The sequence below is a fragment of the Papio anubis genome, chromosome 13, assembly GCF_008728515.1.
Source record: "Papio anubis isolate 15944 chromosome 13, Panubis1.0, whole genome shotgun sequence".
Classification (NCBI taxonomy): Eukaryota; Metazoa; Chordata; class Mammalia; order Primates; family Cercopithecidae; genus Papio; species Papio anubis.
In genome coordinates this window covers 75,255,517-75,273,871 of record NC_044988.1, presented here as the reverse complement: position 1 = coordinate 75,273,871, position 18,355 = coordinate 75,255,517, and the positions used below count along the sequence as shown (strand labels likewise).

The 18,355-nt window shown below is 40.4% G+C and overlaps 1 long non-coding RNA gene across 1 annotated transcript in view; it reads right to left on the bottom strand.

Annotated features, from left to right (window-relative positions):
* LOC103878170 overlaps positions 1–18,355 on the bottom strand; it is a 49,186-nt gene that overhangs the window by 12,668 nt on the left and 18,163 nt on the right. Inside the window, exon 4 of the long non-coding RNA XR_001895687.3 lies at positions 16,870–16,939. This is a non-coding gene — a long non-coding RNA (uncharacterized LOC103878170). The remainder of the gene's footprint in view (positions 1–16,869; positions 16,940–18,355) is intronic.

Sequence of the window (18,355 nt, the reverse complement as noted above, 5' to 3'; positions counted from 1 at the left end):
GTGGAAATTGAGCCCCTGGTTCCTGACATCCCTAAGGCCAGCTGTACCCCTGCCCATCCATTCTACGGTTTGGTATCAGAGCCAACAAATCTTTCTGTCTAAGCCAGTTAACTTAGTTTCTGTCATGCTCAATCATGCTGAGTAATACAGGGGCCATTCATCTAAATACAAGACAAAATCTAAGACAACACCTCTCCACCTCTTCAGAATTCAGAGTAGCAGAGAAATATCCATGAGACGAAGCCTTGGTGGTAGGGGCAGGGGAAACTGCATTTCTTCCTCTCTTCAGTCAGTCATTCAACAACCGTTACAGAATTTTATTATGCCCCATATGCAAATCCAAGATAATTCATCATTGTCTATATCTTCATAGTCTAGAGATCAATGCGAATCATTATATAAGAAAATAATTTTATTAATGAAGGTATGTACAAAGGGCAGAGAGCATAAAGAATATTTTTCAGGCCTTCACAGAAGAAAAAAGCTAAGCTAAGACTTGAAAGTTGAGATGAGTTTGCATTTTCAAACTCTCTCTAGTGAAAGCCCAGTTTAGTTTGAGTGAGTGTGTGTGTGTGTATGTGTGTGTGCATGTGTGTGTGTTTTATTGCCAATCCTTTGCAGTAGGTTTATGGTCCTACTACATCTGAACTTGTACCACCTGTGACTCAATGTACAAGTTCAATAACTCCTCAACTGTCAATAACCTCTTCAATGACACGTTTACTAATCAAAGTCCTGTATGTTACAGCAATACTAAGTTGTTATAAATTTTTTTAAATGCTCACTTTCCATTTCTGTATTTATTTTGTCCCAGAGTAGTAACTAACCCTTCATGGCCCAGTAGTGTGCTAGAGGAGCAGCAGAATTCTAGAAGGCAGGCTGGGCCAGAGCATCTCAGGCAACATGGTGAAGGCTTCAGAGAGTTCAATAATAAGGAAAATGAAGTTCCCTCTTGGAGTTAAACCATAAAATAAACACATAGTTACAGGCACCTTAACCATGTTGACTGGCTTCTAGATGAGAGTAAGACTTCACTATATTGGTGATATTATAGTCTTGAGGCAAGAAGCAGAAATCAGAATATTATAAGGTCATCATAGAAAATAAAGAAAAATTAGGAGGAGCATCTCCAGTATCTGCCTAGCCCTGGCCCAGGGTCCCCATCCTGGCCCTGGATCTGGCACCTGTTAGATGGTTGCTTTTATAGACCTTTCTCTTTCTGAGATTCCAGGTGTTACAGAGTGTCTGACTTTGAATCCCGCTGCTATGTCCAGCTGAACTTTCAGCATTCCTGTTGTAAAAATGGGTACATCAGAGCTAAAGGCCACTGAACACAGGTATCTTCCAATCCAGTCTTCCCTTTGTTCTAAGCCCTGACTCTCCAAACTCTCCTTGTCCTGTGGTGCCCCATGAGCTGATGTTGGGAGACAGACCTCTGGTTAAGTCAGTGAACATCAGTCAGTTGGTACAAGAGACTTGAGTTTTCTCTCACACATAAATGACGAACTGGGAATCCTGGTATATAAGTTGGTTATCGTTACATAATAAACTATCTAAAAGCTCGGTGGCCTAAAACAAGATGCACATATTACTGCACACAAGTCTGTAGGTCAGCTGGGTGTGCTACTGATCTGAGCCAACCTTGGCAGATCTTGGCTGGGCTCACTTATGTGGTCTGCAGTCTCCCGGTAGATCAGCTGAGGGCTGGCTGCCTAGGGGTTGGCTGGCTTCTGGCAGCTGGCTGGCTGGTGACTGTGGGAGCAGGGGTGACTGCTCTAAAAGCTGGTTTGGTCTTGTTCACATCACAGTGGCAAGGATCTGAGAGTGGAGGCTTGAGCGGTCTCTTGAGGCCTAGGTTGAACTAGAACACCATCAGTTCCACTTCATTCATTTTGCCAAAGCAAACCACAGGATAACCCAAATTCAAGGAGTGGAGAAACAGGCTCCGTCCCTTGATAGGAGCAGTTACAAAGTCACATTGCTAAGGGTAGGAACTTGGGGGCTCAAGAATTGGGGCCATTTTTGCAATCCATCTGCCCCATCTGGCTTCCACTTTGGGTGTTTCCTCTGGATGAGTTACTGACCAAGTATTAAGTTTCTGAATCCGCCAAATCCAGCCCCTGAACCATAGAAAATTCCCCAAGGTAAATGCCACTCTCCCCAGCTTTGGTAAGCAAGATCCACATCTGACTAGGTGCTTTTTGTTTGTTTGGAGACAGGGTCTCACTCTGTCACCCAGGCTGGAGTGCAGTGGTACAATCTCAGCTCACTGCAACCTTTGCCTCCCGGGTTCAAGTGATTCTCGTGCTTCAGCCTGCAGAGTAGCTGGAATTACAGGCATATGCCATCAGGCCAGGAGATTTTTTGTATTTTTAGTGGAGACAGGGTTTCACCATGTTGGCCAGACTGGTCTCAAATGCCTAACCTCAAGTGATCCTCCCACCTCAGCCTCCCAAAGTGCTGGGATTACATGTGTGAGCCTGACTAGGTGCTTTCGTTAAAACTCCAAACAGTAACAAGTTGAACATCCTTTTTGGGGGAGGGAGGGAAGGAGCATTTAAGTTAACCAAGGAGCTCATGAGAAAACGTTATCCTTATGTTAGAAAAAAAGCATGCAAGAATATGGGAATGATAGGATTCAAAATTCAATTCATTCATTTAGTTATCCATTCAATAAACGCTGGTTTAACACCTTCTAAATGCATGAGGCACCTAAGATGTTTTGGGGCATATAAAGGCAATTTAGACCTGCATCGTGCCCTTAAGGGAATATGACCTCATATATAGTCAGTATCAGAGGGTTTGGTGCCCAGTTCCCCTAGAAACTACAGTTGTTTACCTATTTCTCCTTCAGCTGCCTACGAGATCCTCAAAATTGTGGATCTCATTTTATCTACATTTAACGCATATTAAGCACTCAATGAATGTTTGCAGAAATACAATTAAATAAATATCTGAACAAAAGAAAACTATAAACATTGACAACATAATTTACCCTTCACAGACAAAATGGTTTGATTTACCCACTCCCCATTTAACAGAGTTAAAACATGTGGAAATGACACAACTTACCCACAAAATAGTGATACTATGGCCCCTTTACAAAAAGCTTAGTGAGTTTATAAGTCAATACAAAGGGCATTTTTGTTTTTCCCCACTCCTCTGTAGGAGCATCTCCTCCGTTGGAAGGAAGAAACAAGAAAAACAGCAGCCTGCATGCTTTTGAAGCTGGACTATCAACAAAGAATCTTCTCAATCAATTCATTACCAGCAACAGAATGCAGGCAGTTCTCAGAAATGGCTCACAAAGAAGCACAGAGAAAGGCTTTCTGAAGGCAGAAGCAGGAGATGTTTCCCTCCTGAAGATGGAAATTGGACCTGCAGGCTTTTCTGTGGAGTCAGAAGTGCCATGGCCATCTCGGTGCGGGTGATTCAGAGAGGGTCAGAACACTTCCTCCAGGCCACCCAGGGGAGTTTTCATTAGAGCCATAGAAGTCAGATTCCCCAGCTGCCCTCCTCCTGGGCTCTCCAGCCTCTGCCAGCACGAGGCCCAACAGGCAGTGTCCCCCAGCAGAGGAACAAGAAGCATTGAGGAGGAGCACCAACTTGAGCAGCTGCCAGCACCATCTGCGCATTCCACCGATGGAGGAGACAGAAGCAGCCTCAAACCCCACTGAATTTAAAGAACAGGGACGTTAAAGAGTGAGACTGATGACATCAGCTGGACTTCACGGGGGCCAGGACCTAAGGGGACTCAGTGGGTCCACTCAGCTTTCCAGGCTCCAAAATATGATTTTGCCCATGCACTCTGAGCTTGTAAGAGCTGCTGTTTCAACTAATCTCATTTTTAAAATGATCTTTTTGAAAAATAGACTATTTTTTAAAGTAGTTTTAGGTTCACAGAAAAATTGGGCAGAACAAAACAACTATATTTTTAAATTTATAATTGGTTCAATAAGCATGCCTTGAGCTGGATGAAAGTATAGCAAATAAGACAGCATTGTCCCGAAACCGAATTGCTCAACGTGGATGAGACAGAAAAATATGTGTAAGAGTTTCCCAAGTTAGTGAAGGGTTTAGGGGACATTTTATTTTAGGAAAAATTGATGTCCTATGATCTCTCCTTGTCCAAACCCAAGGTCAAATGAGCCTTAGAAAATCCTTGTAACTGCCTTCTCTGAATCCAGGAAGTCCTCCGTGTCCATCTCTAATATCCTACTCTAATGCTTCACTTTCTTCCCATTGCTCCTGTTTTCACTGTGAATTCAACTTCTCTTGGCAGCTCCTTCAGGGGAGTGACCCACTGGATGGTTTCCAAACCTGGATTTTGGTTTCTGCCCCAGATTCTGCCTCTCTTATCACATCCACATGTGGGTGGGCTATTTCCCAAGTTACTATATCTGAGCCCAGAGCTCCATGACCCCTCTGGCTTGGTAGGGAATGGGGAGATTTGACCGTTGCAGGCAGTGGAAGCAGATTTACAATGGCAAAAATCCCCTCTCTGAAGAGTGCTCTGCCTTACTCAGATCCCAGTGTCTTCAAATCAGGAGAAACAGGTGTCTGGACGACATTAACTCCACACCCAGAGAATCCTAAAAGTGAGTTCCTCAGGTTGTAGCCAAAGCCCCATGAACGATTTATCCCAATCAGAAAGGTGACTGAAGAGTGAACTCTCAACACACCTGAGAACACACACTGCTCTTCTTAATTCAATGTGAACATCTTTAATGTTCATTAAGTGACATATCTGAGGACCATCACCCCAGCTCTTTCCTTAGGAAGATAGCCAACCTCAGCCATTCTAGACTGATATCTACAACTGCCCCCCTCGGAAGGGAAATGCCTTACAAATGCTGATGACCTCCAACTGTGAGGTCCTATGTCTTGCTGCAACCCCTCCAACATAATTGAAATGAGGTATTTCACTAACAATCTCCATAGGTTCCTACCCATTCCTTCTCCTAGAGAGAAATATTTCCTTGAAGCCACCCTGGGCCTCAGCCTACTCTTACACCCATCTGTAAACACAGCCTGAATTATTCCATATAAAAGAGTTTCCTCTCCCCATCTGAATTGGGAGCTCCAAGAGGGCAGGTGCCACATCTTAAGTCATTTTTTTGGCATGCTATGAACACACATTCAATGTGTGCACTAAACAATGTGGAGCAAATGAGCCTCCCTGTAAAATTGGAAGAAATAACCAAATGGACATCAGAGGTTCACTAGGTGCATTACATGGAAGGATGTATGAAAAATCCCAGCATGGAACATAATAAGTGCTCAAAACTTATTTGCTGCTGTTCTGTGTTGTTAATATCTTAATTAACTAACTCTGGGTCTTAGCTCCCTCATTAGTTCAATAGTAATAAAGTAGGTAGTTTATCGGGTTACAGTAACTAAATGAGACAACACTCATAAGAACCTAGAATGCTGATGTTCTCACTCATAGGTGGGAATTGAACAATGAGAACACTTGGACACAGGGTGGGGAACATCACACACTGGGGCCTATCGTGGGGTTGGGGGAGGGGGGAGGGATAACATGAGGAGAAATACCTAATGTAAATGACGAGTTAACTGGTGCAGCACACCAACATGGCACCTGTATACATATGTAGCAAACCTGCACGTTGTGCACATGTACCCTAGAATTTAAAGTATAATAATAATATAAAAAAGAACCTAGCATGCTGCCTGGCACATACTACTCCCTTTGTAAATGGAAGCAATTAATACTAATGCAGAGAACTTGCCTCCCCTTCTTCCCTATTTCCGCCCATGGAGAGGGGTAGTTGATCTGGTCCCTCTGAATTTAAGTACCACCAAAAGACCTAAGGTACATGAGGTTGAGGATGCTCCTCTCCCCGGGGTTCCTGGGACCTCTGAGAGATACCCTGCCCAGTGCTACCACAGAGGGCTGTGATGGGGCTCACCAGAGGCATCAGTAACCTGCCCCAGGAAAGCTGAGCATCTGAGCGAGGGACACACACCCCAAACAGGAAACAAATGCCTACCACTGGTGAGGACTGCAGAGGGATGCTACAGCCCACTCCCCTGGGTTTTATGAATTTTTAAGCCAGGGCAAAGAGAACACTGCTTGAGAGCCTACTGAAAGTCATCCATTCATTTGCTTATCTAACCATCCATTCAGCCACCCATCTGTTCATTTACAGCATAGAGGCTCTGGAGGTAGGCTTCCTGAATTGAACCCTGACTCAATCATTTACTAGATGTGTGACTTGAACAAAGCACTTAATACCATAAGCCTCATATTCCCCCTTTTATAGAATGGGAAATAATAACAATAAATGCCCCATAAGTTTATTCATGGAAAAAACAATCCCTGAGTGTAGCACCTGGCACAGCATAAACATCATTACATGCTACCTGCTATTATGACAATGATGATGATGATGATGATGATGATGATGATGATGATGATGATGTAGGAAGCCTGCACAAAGTGGAGGATAGAGCTGCATAAACCAAACTGCAGATGGAGTGCACACAGGCAATACCATCAAAGCCGGCCCTGAATAATTGGGGCTGGGGCTGCTGCTTCTGTTATTAGGCTGTCTTAAGATCTGTTGTGTTTTCAAAGGGAAGAAGATATGCTGCCACTTCCCTTGAAGTTTCCAGTTTACATGGGTCAGCTGCACACCTGCAATTAAACCTTGAAGGGATTTTGGGAGGCCCTCTTTTTCAGCAGCTACTTTTTTTAACCATCCTTTTCCAGGTTTGTTCCCACAGTCACCTGTCAATGTGTCACTTCCCTTCAACCTGCCCTCAAATGCACTAGCTAAAAAACAATTTACAAACTCTCCTTGTTACCAACAGAGATGCTGAGAAAGAGAGAGGAGAGCTGGAAAAGCTACCAATTCTCTTTGATGAGTCAAAGATTCTAGCATTTTCCTTTCTTGATGCTCTGCCTTTGACTGACACTGGGGCCTGTTTATAAATCTCTAACCTGAGCCAGTGATCATTTCCCAAAATCTAAAACTGCAGACCAGAATCAACCTTAGAATTGATTGCAGTGGATTTGTTTTGGTTGCTCATTTCTCCGGAGCCTTAACAAGCAATCTTTCAAGGCTTGCTGGTGGGAGGGATGGATGGCCTGAAAGGAAGGAAGTGAGGGGATGAGAGCTCCCCAGGCTCTTGCACCACCCCTGCTTTCTCTCTACTACTGGGTGATTTCTTCTCTCTACTACTTTTTGAAGCTACCAATTAAGTCTCTCCACTACCCTCTGCCTAAGTCAAGCACTGCTTCTGCTTATGCCAAGTCACATTCAAATTGAAAAAATTCAGGAAGTGTAGTAGCAAGAAAGACGGCCCTAAAATCCTGTTCAGTGAGTTTCAATAGTTCCATTTTTTAAAATTACCGGAACATCAAGACATGGTACACGTAGGAAAAATACAGAAAAGCACATTGTCTATATTGATGATCTACACGTTGGTGTGTACATGCAAACAGGGGATTACCCCCTTGTGTCACACTGGAAGCCTCTGACAACATCAGATTCTAAATTATTAAAGTAACGAAAATTTAAAATGGCCACAACCCCTCACAATGCCCAATAACAAATAGCTGTATCTCTAATAAGATGTATTCTCAGGCCACAAGCCCGAAGCCTGCTGAGCCACTCTGCAGCTCATCTTGTTCACCAAGGCCTTTGCAGCTTGAAGGTGACAGAGTCCACACCTGCAAGGGCAGGGTCATCCCAGCAGCCACCATGGCCCCTTCAATCAGCTAATCCCAGAAATGACCTCTTTTCACGGAGATGAGAAACTACATGGATCTTTCCACTTGGTCACATCCTGGGGATGGAGCCTGGTACACGAACGTGCTCAGAGACATGCCAGCCAGACAAATTAACTAACAGGCCTGGGGCACAGAGGCCAGGGCCACCTGTGCAGGCAACCTGTGATTAGGCAGGCTCCTAGCATATAAGCAGAGGGACTATGGCCCAAGGGACAGAACCACATACCCCGTTAGGCCCCTTTGCCCTGTCAGCCTGCAGCCTGGACAACCTCTGTTCCCACCAGCTTAAACAGAGCTGAAAGAATTGTAGGCACCTTCGCCACTGCTGAGAGTAATTGAGCAATAGCCTCCCAGCAGGTTGAATCGCGATGTGTTCCTTGGGAAATTATATACTTTTAACCTCTAAAACAATATAATTTAAAGGTGAAAGCATTTTTCCTCAATGGTTACAGAGCCTCTTATTTCCTCTAAAGAGCTGATGTGGGAAGTTATTTTGCTGCTCCTACATATATATTTAAAGAGATACTTACAATGGATTCACCTCCAAATGTAAGTTTTGGTAGAGGGGTATTTAGAAGGCCTCTGAAAGTAACATTTCTATATAGGATTTTATTTCCAATTAACCCAGTTTTGCAACCAAAGTGTATGTGCCCACTCCAACCCCTTACAGAATTTCTATTTATGACAACAGAATCTTCCCAAACACCAAGACAAGAAGAGTTATAGTCATGGTGAAGAATGAAGGTAATCTCATCACTACCCTTCATTGCTCATATTCCCTCATTCAATAATTCCATCACCGAGAGTTAGTCAACCATCCAATCTGGCCTCTTTTTCATTGATTGAAGTGGCTCTTGTATTCATTCCTATTCAGTTCCAATATCCCTACACAAGGCAAGACTCTTCCACCCTGATGCTGGGATCACTGTGTCCGTTCCAATTAAACCCCCTGGGTTCCAGCAGCTTCTCCACATGGTACAATCCTGCACACAGCTGCTAGCAGCATCCACTTTCACGCTACTTTTTGTGAGGTCACTCTGCTCAAAAACCTTCAATGCCTTTTATCCTACCATGGTATTCAAAGCAGCATTCTCTGGCCATCTCACAAGCAAGATTCACCCTGCCTATCCTGCTGTATTCACAATATTTTTCAGCAGGTACTCACTATTCCAGTCACACCAACAATGTTTGCACCCACAAACACATCAAACTCATTCATATCTGAAACTTCTGTATCTTTGCTCATCCTGTTTCCATCATTTGGAATTCTCTGTAATCTTCTCACTTCCTAACTCAATTCTAGGCATCCTCCCAAGTTTACTTCTTCCATGAAGACTTTCTTGATTGCCCTGTGCCCTGCTATTCTCCCACAAGTGCTATGTCAGTCAATGTTGTGCTTTATTATGGACTATTTGTGACCAAGTCACTGTTTCTTGTTTTTTTTTCAATGTCCTATTTTTTCAAAATTGCAAGAATTTGAGCATCATAAGTCATCCGTATCATTTTTTATACAAACTCTAGAACCGATTAGCAAATAGGCAGCTTATGCAGACTTGGAAATAAATGAAAAGATGCTGTGATGCCAACCTGAGCTCATCAAGGACAAGTCACACCAGACTAGCTTAATTCCTTCCTGTTCATGGATTTTAGAAAGGTATAATAGGAAAATAGAATAAATGCAATGCTCTGCATTTCACCAAAGTATTTAACAAAGTCTCTCCTTCCCAAAAATTTATGAGCAAAAGTACCTTTGATGAACTTTCTAGATAATCATTTGATTATCTAGAAAGGATGCCAATCATTGCACTGTTGTCAACCAGGTAGGAGAGCTCTAGTGGTATGCTCATGAGTCTATGTCAAGAATATTTTTGTCAATGGCAGAATGGTAATATTTATAGTACTCTGGGGAAAATACACAACTTGGCGGGAAAATTATAATACTGAATGACCAAATAAAGTTACAAAATTTTCTTAACTGGCTGGTGAAAGAGACAAAGCTGTCAATATGGCATTCAATAGAGACAAATTTAAAGTTTCACCCACGTCCATTTATCCAATATGACAAGTATGGAATTCCAGTTGCTGAAGCTTTTCTGATATAAGTTATTTTTTCATTTTTATGATATACAAAATATCCAGTATCCAAAAGAGGGCTGAACTATATGATGTCAAAAAATCTTCCCAACTTTGAGATCGTAGTGATATATGATTCTATATATCTCTGTCTCTATCTCACACCGAAACTAGATTGTAAATCTATTGGCATGAACATCCTGGTGTAGGGAAAAGAGCATGGAATTTGGAGACAGATAGACATGAGTTCATATAATAGTTTTTCCAGTTACTAGGTAGATAACTTCTGTTTCTTTTTCCACAAATTAGGAAATGTGCAAGGTATGATAGTTGACTTGGATAATGTTCCAAACATATGACCTAGTCTAATGTCTGGCACACGGTGGGCATTGAATAAATGTTAATTATAAATATTTCTCTGTATCCTATCCAGCTGATAGACTATTAGGAATAAATTGGAATTTTAGTAAGAAATCGTTTAGTTCTTTGATTTTGAAGAATGTCTTAGCGAGGTTACTTGCTCATTAGAAAAGGTTTGAAGATGGAGGAAGAATAAATACAGGTATTCTAGGCAAAGGAATGGCAGGAGGAAAGGCATGGAAGTGTGAATATGTAGAACATGGCATTTGCAGAGAATGGGAATGACTACAACTCACTAGGACTAAAGGTTGGCGAGAAGGTTGGGTTGGTAGAATGGCTCAGATGGTGCAGACCTTGAAATGCCACTGAACCAAACTGTAAGCCATGGGTACCTTCTGATACTCACATGATAACTCACCTCTATACCCTCTTTTTGGCACATTTTAGGAATATTAACTAATTATTACAATCAAGACATTTTCTCTTTGAGAGCAAGGGCATGACAAAAACAATTCGCAAGAGATGTCTCTTCTAGCAGCAATCAAATTATTTCATCCTTATTTTTCTAGTTTGCTTTCAAAAGCCAAGGTTTACTGATTTGAAACAGGTGCCCCATTGTACCCATGCAGTCTCTCTAGCCAGCAGAGTTTGAAGGTCTATTTCACCAGTTCTATTCTTTTTCTGACACTAACATATTTGACAGGAATATGAGTAGGTGGAAAACACAATGTTTTCAATTGAAGTTCACTAGCAAGTCTCCAGTAGAGTTATTTTAGAGATTAAAGAAAGGATCATTTGGACACATGAATTTGAATATGATTTATAGATTACTTCCACAGACATAGAGTTGCTTATCTCTCAGACAGCTGTGAGAATAGACTTAGAAATCACATAGGAGGTACGTAGTCCCTAGACTGGGAAAAAATATATATTAAATCTTAAAGTGGCTGATGCAGCAATTAATATTTCAACCTTCCTTGTGCAAGGAAGAAAAGAGTAAGATTACAGGGATGTCGGATTCCCATGAATATGTGATTTCAGACTTGCGGGGAAAAATGCCTAATTATGTATTACAAACCTAAACCTCTCAGGCACTAATGGGCTATTTCACAATGTTTTTTAAAAATTGTGGAGACTAAAAAATTGTTTCTATCAAGGTTTCAGTAGCACATTTCTAGCACATTCCTAAATAAGGTTATGGAAAAGAAACAGTATATAGTCAAGCTCCTGTGAGAATGAATTTTCATTGTTTCTTAATTTATCGACAAGTATTTAGTAACCTTGCTCTGTGGGGCTAGCAGACCACATCCTTTCACCCTCTAAATCCCACTCTCTTTCCAAAACACACAGTTTCTTACACAAATACACAAGAAAAAAGATATATGGGTCAGTCCTAAAGGGTTTTATCATCAGTTTAGGGATAGAAAACAAACAGGAAAAACCTATAAAAAATTTTTGTGCATTCACCTCGCTGACCCTGACATGAAGTGCTTCTGGAGCTCCAGAAAGGCTCTAGGTGAGCTAAAGAAGTCAAAAGAAGTTTCAGAGAGAAAGTGCAAAGGCATCTGGGCCTTTGAGGTAGAACGCAAAGGAGGCCGGGTCTACAATGAAATGAAGAATTTGTATGTTTGGCCAAAGGGAAGAAGTCATTTAAATGAAAAAGGAACATCTTTAAGTTCATCAAGCACTCTACCAACTCTATACACACTTTCTCAAAAATTGTATTCTGCCTTGCATTTCCAACTGATAGACCCAGCACATGCATCACCTTCCCATTTACTGAGGTCATGTTGATATATTGATATGATAGAAAAAAACTTCTTATGAAACCAAATATAAAGGAAGCCAGCTGTCACAAGAAATATTGAAGAAATCCTGTAAAATATAAAGCAGCTAGGACAAGTTCAATGAAGAATAAGAGTTGGGAAAACCATAGCTTAAAAATAAACAATCAAAGCAGTCCTTCCCAAGCATATGACAGAGCCTGAATGGGCAGAGGACTCATTATCAGGATAATAAACAACAGAATTACAATAGGAGTGTGAGTCTTAATCAGACCTTTGCTGTGTCCTCAGGCTTACAGAGCCTATGAGAATGGCAGCAGCATTTTATGCCCTCAGGATAAAGCATGACAACTTCTCTCTAGGAATATTAGAAATGTGACTGGAAAGGGAGTTAGTACAGGAGATGGGGCCTGAAAGAGTTTGAATAGATGACTGTACACTTCCACATTAGACCAGATGGATGGGAGATAGGACAAGTCAGCTCCATTTAGGAGTAAAATAAACTAAAGTTTTCTAATCGCAGAGTAAATTTCTGTTACTTTGGAGATTGTGAGAAGTTTGCCAATCTACATGCTTCTTGTTTGTTTATGAACCCTATCTCAAAATCTGCCAATCTATTTACCTTTTTGGAGCCCTAAGTAAGACCTCCCAATCAAAAGAGAAGCCTATTGAGAAAACAGACTTCTAAAAACTGCAGAGAAAATCCCATGTAAGTTACCGATATGAATCAAACCACTCCTTCATTTATAATCAGGATCACAAGACATTTGAGGAAATCAATTTACATTAAAACAAGATGAACCCAATATGACATCAGAAGAAATAAAAATCATTCAGAAAAGTGAAAATAATTATTAAATGTTTTCAGATGTTTCTTTTAGAGATATTTGAGTGGGTGTTGAACATACATAAAAAAATGAATAGATTATAAAAGCTTCTATGAAATAAGAGTAATCAGAGTACATGAACAAATGTTGGGAAATTAAAAATATGGTTACTGAACTTTAAAAAATTCAATGTATGGAATAGATGATTACAACAAATAAGGCTGAAGACTGGATAAAGAAAATTTCTCAGGAAAAAGAGCAAAAATGAAAAGAGATAGAAAATATGAGCTTGTGGAAGATAGAGCTAGGAAGGCAACATACATCTGAGTCCTGGAAGCAGAAAATTGCAACCATAGAGGGGGAAAAATAATAAAAGAAATAAAGGTGAGTGGGAATCCTAGGGGTAAAGAAAGGTAATTCCGCTCTATGCAGTGGCTCACCCCTGCAATTCCAATACTTTCAGAGTCTGAAGCAGCAGGATTGCTTGAGGCCAGGAGTTTGAGACCAGCCTGAGCAACATAGCAAGACCCTGTCTCTAAATTTTTTTTTTAAACTTAGCCTGACATGATGGCCTATGCCTGTAGTCCCAGCTGCTGGACAGACTGAGGCGTGAGCCCAGGAATTCAAGGTTACAGTGAGTTATGATCACATCACTGCACTCCAGCCTGGGCAATAGAACAAGACCTTGTCTCTAAAACAAATACATAATAATAATGAAAAGACCTACCAAGTTAATGTGTGAACAGAAACAATACACATCTGAACAAATCTTGGTGAAATTTCAAAAATCCTAAAAATTATCACAAAGAAGGGAGGTTCTTACAGAGTAACAAGATCAGAGTGATAGCATACTCCTCAACAGCAATAAGGGAGCAATTCCTTCAAAGTTCTGAGGAGGATGTTTGAAATTAGAAATATATACTTAGCCAAAGTGAAGTAAAAATAAAGACAGTTTTAGATATTCAAAGATTTTTAAATGTTGCTCCCTTATATTTCATATTTTTTAAAGTTCTGATGAAGGACTCCAGTAAAACAAAATTGGAATAAGAAAAATGAGAGGAGATAAATATTTGAGAAAAAAGATAACATCTGAAAATGACCCAGAAGAAAGCAAGCTCCAAAGAAATGAAGAGAGAAAACTCTGGCTTCTGTGTCTTAGGGATCTGTTGAGTGATTTGGGACTACATTCCTTTCTCTTTGGATCCAATCTCTTTGCAGGGATAAGTTTTATAAGTACTATTTTTCCTTGGTTAATAATTGCAATTAACCCATGGATAAAGCATTACCAAAAACAATTGTAGTGACAACAGAATGTAAATATTTTAAAACTTGACAACACAAAAATAAGTGCAACAAAAATCTAGAACAAAGGGGAAATGCAGAAATAAATGTAAATGTGCTACATAGTGGGAATTCCATAGATAATGTCTAAATACAAGTCATCAAACAGAGAATGGAGAATTTTAAAAGTATAAAGCTAACCATTAGAATATCAATAAAATCTCAAGAGATAAAGAAGGGGAGGGAAAGTGTACAATACTAAAAATAACCAAATACCTCAAATTTCCATAGCAGGATGTCAAAATATACTCTAAAATGTTGATATATTAAAAACATAAAATTCTACGACTTACAATTTTAATTGTTGCCAACAAAAATCCAAAAGCAGAAACTTGAATTTCTTAGGGATAAAATTGGGGTACGGGGGGAAATAGACAAGATAAATGTTTACTTTCCATTTTAGACTCATGAGTAGTTTAAATAATTTTTTCTGTTTACATAGGCAGGTTGTTTAAATTAATTCAAAAAATCATAAAGAAAAAATAAGTTATATTTTCTCAGCTTATCAGTGAGTGGTGCCCGCAAAATGAGCTGGGTCCTTTTAGGTACTAGGAATTTAATATGGCAGCTGAAGCCAAGAACTGGTATGTGAGATTTGAAGGTCAAAAATTTTAGACATGTAAAATCCACAACAGGGCCAGATCAAGACTAAAAAGACATGTAATTGATTAATAAGCATAGAAAAATCATTCATTTATACATGCATTCATTCACTCATTCACTCATTTATTCCCTCTGACTCATTTTCCAAGTTATAAATCATTAATTCTTTCATTGATTCACTTATTCAATGGTTTATCAGAAAACATAAGGCAGGCTCTCTGCCTTCAAAGAGTTTAAAAATCAAGCTGGAGGGAAGGCAATAACCTAATACACTACTCTCAGAAAGCACTGAATCATGCTAAAAGATGGGCATGGGCGAAAGTCTCATGAATGGGATAATAAGTGTACTGGGCTTTGAAAATGAACAACCTCTGACTCGGAGGAAGGAATTTGTTTCGTTTTACATCTTCATACTTTTATTTTTAAGTTTTATGCTACCCTTTGAGATATTGAGGATAACGGTAGTGAGTAAGCTTTCTATAAACTGGAGGTAAGAATCCATAGATCTACCATCTCACACTAGTCAGAATGGCAATTATTAAAAAGTCAAAAATAACAGATGCTGGCAAGGAGAAAAAGGATGCTTTCACATTGTGGGAGTGTAAATTAGTTCAACCATTGTGGAAGACAGTTTAGCAATTCCTCAAAGACCTAGAGGCAAAAATATCATTTGATCCAGCAATCTCAATACTGGGTACATACCCAAAGGAATAAAAATCATTTTATTATGAAGATACATGCATGCATATGTTCATTGCAGCACTATTCACAATAGCAAAGGCACGGAATCAGCCTAAATGCCCATCAATAATAGACTAGATTAAAACATGTGATACATATACACCATGGAATACTGTGCAGCCATAAAGAGGAATGAGATCCTGTGCTTTGCAGGGACATGAATAAAGTCAGAAGTTATTATTGTCAGCAAACTAATGCAGGAACAGAAAACTAAATACCACATGTTCTTACTTACAAGTGCAAGCTGAATGACGACAACACATGGACACTTGACAGGGAACAACACACTGGGGTCTGTCAGAGGGCTGGGGGCAGGAGGAGGGAGGGCATCAGGAAGAATAGCTAATGGATGCTGGTCTTAATACCTAGGTGATGGGATGATCTGTGCAGCAAACCACCATAGCACCATAGTACATGTTTACCTATGTAACAAATGTGCACATCCTGCACAGGTACCCCTGAACTTAAAATAAAAGTTAGAAATCAAAAAGAAAAAGAATCCATACATAAATCCACAATAGAGCAGGCAACTAGTCCACAGAAGAAAACAAGACCTTCTTCAACCACAGAGAAAGTTCCATGACCCCTTGGGGTACTTGTTGAAGCTGTGTCTGGGTCCTCCAAAGCGGATAAGTTGCCCGGAGTAAGATGACTGACCACCCCAATTTTCCCAGGACTGTTCTGGTTTTAGCACTTAAAGTCTTGTGTTTCTAGCAGCCTGTCACTCTCAAGCAAACTAGGACAGTTGGTCACTCTAGAGTCAGCATTCAGTTTCTAACACTTCAAGACTTACTTCATTGGATTCACACCATGAGTTTACTGTGAGTTGAGATACTCGTATCCCTACTTTTCTGATGACAAAATTGAGGCACGAAGGGGTCCACTGATTGCTAAAGAATACATACACAAAGAAAGTGGTAGAGCCAGGACTGAATCCCAGGTCTGTCTGCTTTTATCTAAAACTCTCTCTCCAACAACCTCACTCCATGCCCTGTGTTTCTTCACATAGACAGGCGTAAGAACAGAGGTAGTACATACTAAGGAATTTCAATTCTCTGTGTGCAGAAGTGACAGAGGAGCAGGAGACCTTGAGTTCACTGGCACCTTGCTCCAACCCAGTGAGCTAGGCAGCACAGTTATGAGGATAAGGCAATATCTACATTTAGCATTCAAGATCCACAGAACTGCTTGCAGGGTCTGATGAAATGCCATTTAATTAGACAGGTACTCAATAATTTTTCTGTAAATTGAGACAACATGTTTCCTTATTTTCTACAGTATACATAGTTTATCATTCCTGGATAGTCATAATAGTAATAATAATAATAATAATGCACCACTTAGGCACGGTATGATTTTTTTAACAAAACCTTTGCAATACCTTGTCAAGGATGTTGAAGATTACATATCTATCCAGTACAAAGAGGAAACTTCTGAGGCCTCTTCCAACCCTAAAAGATGACAGTTATCAGACTCAGAGACAATGTACCCATATTCCTGAATAAAATCTTTGCCTATGTGTACCCTACTAGGGATTTTTTAAAAGAAAAGATTATATAAAAGAGAAAGAGAAGAGATCTGGGAGAAAATGAGATAAGAGGGAAAGGAGAGGGTGACAGAAATAATGAAAGAGGTAGATAAAGGAAGGAATGAAAGAAAAAGAAGAGCTAGACCTGCATGATGAGAAACTAGAACAGATAAATGAAAAACGACAGTACAGAAAGTCATGGAGTGTTCAATTAATTAGTTATTGTCCATTTCCTTGAGAGACCTCTAACAAATCTGTCCTTGTCAGTGACAGGAAATCTTTTTGAATTCTTTGTAAAAGGATATTAATGGCCACTGCAAGCTTCGGCAGCCCTCCACTGTGATGCTGTGATGCAGGGAGGTTGCCGGAGTTCCTCTAGGTCATACCAGGAGCCAGCCTTGGTGCAGGAGCGACTCCTCTCATGTGGACACAAAGAGTACTCCTCCAGCCCACAGACTGTCAACCCTCTATCCTTGACTGGTACATGGGAGGCTGACATTTAATACCCTGAGGATATAGATGTTTGAAAGCTGGTTATTGTAACAAAGGAAGCCATCCAAACTCTGCAAGACCAAATGGATCAGATAAAGCTGACACAGAGATAAATCTGTTTTACATCCATTCTTGCACAAGTTTTGCTAATCTATGTAGTTATAGCTTTCCCACTGAAGGGGAAAAAAATAGCCCACCACATGTCGGCAAGTCCACATCGCATTCCTATTTTTAATCTCCAAGGTATAATGTTCTGGGCAAAGACCATTTTTATGCTGACTTTTGCATGAACTCCATTCATGTAGAATGACACAGGAAGAAAATAAAAAAGGAGGATGAGAGAGTATAGGGAGGAGAAAAAAGAGAGAGAGAAGGGGAGAGAATTTCTTCTTGAATGACTGTGTAAATGCAGATTTTGTTTTAAATGAATGAATTCTGCTCCATCAATGACACAGGATCGCTTCTCTCTCAGGCAGTCAGACATCTACTCTTCATTAGCCAGTATTTATGCTGCCAGATTGGACTTTCATATGGGAGCCTGAAGCAGGAATGGTGCAGATGGCAGGAAAGCTCTCATGAGATTGATAACGATGAAGAAAGATGCCACATTAAGTCAGAAGGTGCCACTGTTAACATCCCAGCTCGGAGGAGAATATTTCTAGCTAGCACTCCCCTCCAAGGTCTGTTTCTCTTCCAGCTTCAACTAAAATTCATCCCCCTCCCCAAAAGCTCTCTGCCCTACTCACTCTCTTTCTGGCAAGTAAGGGATACTTTGGATTTCCTGTCCTTTGTGTTTCAACACTTTTTGCCTTGAGTACTTAACCTTTGCTTTCCAAAGGTGGCTGAG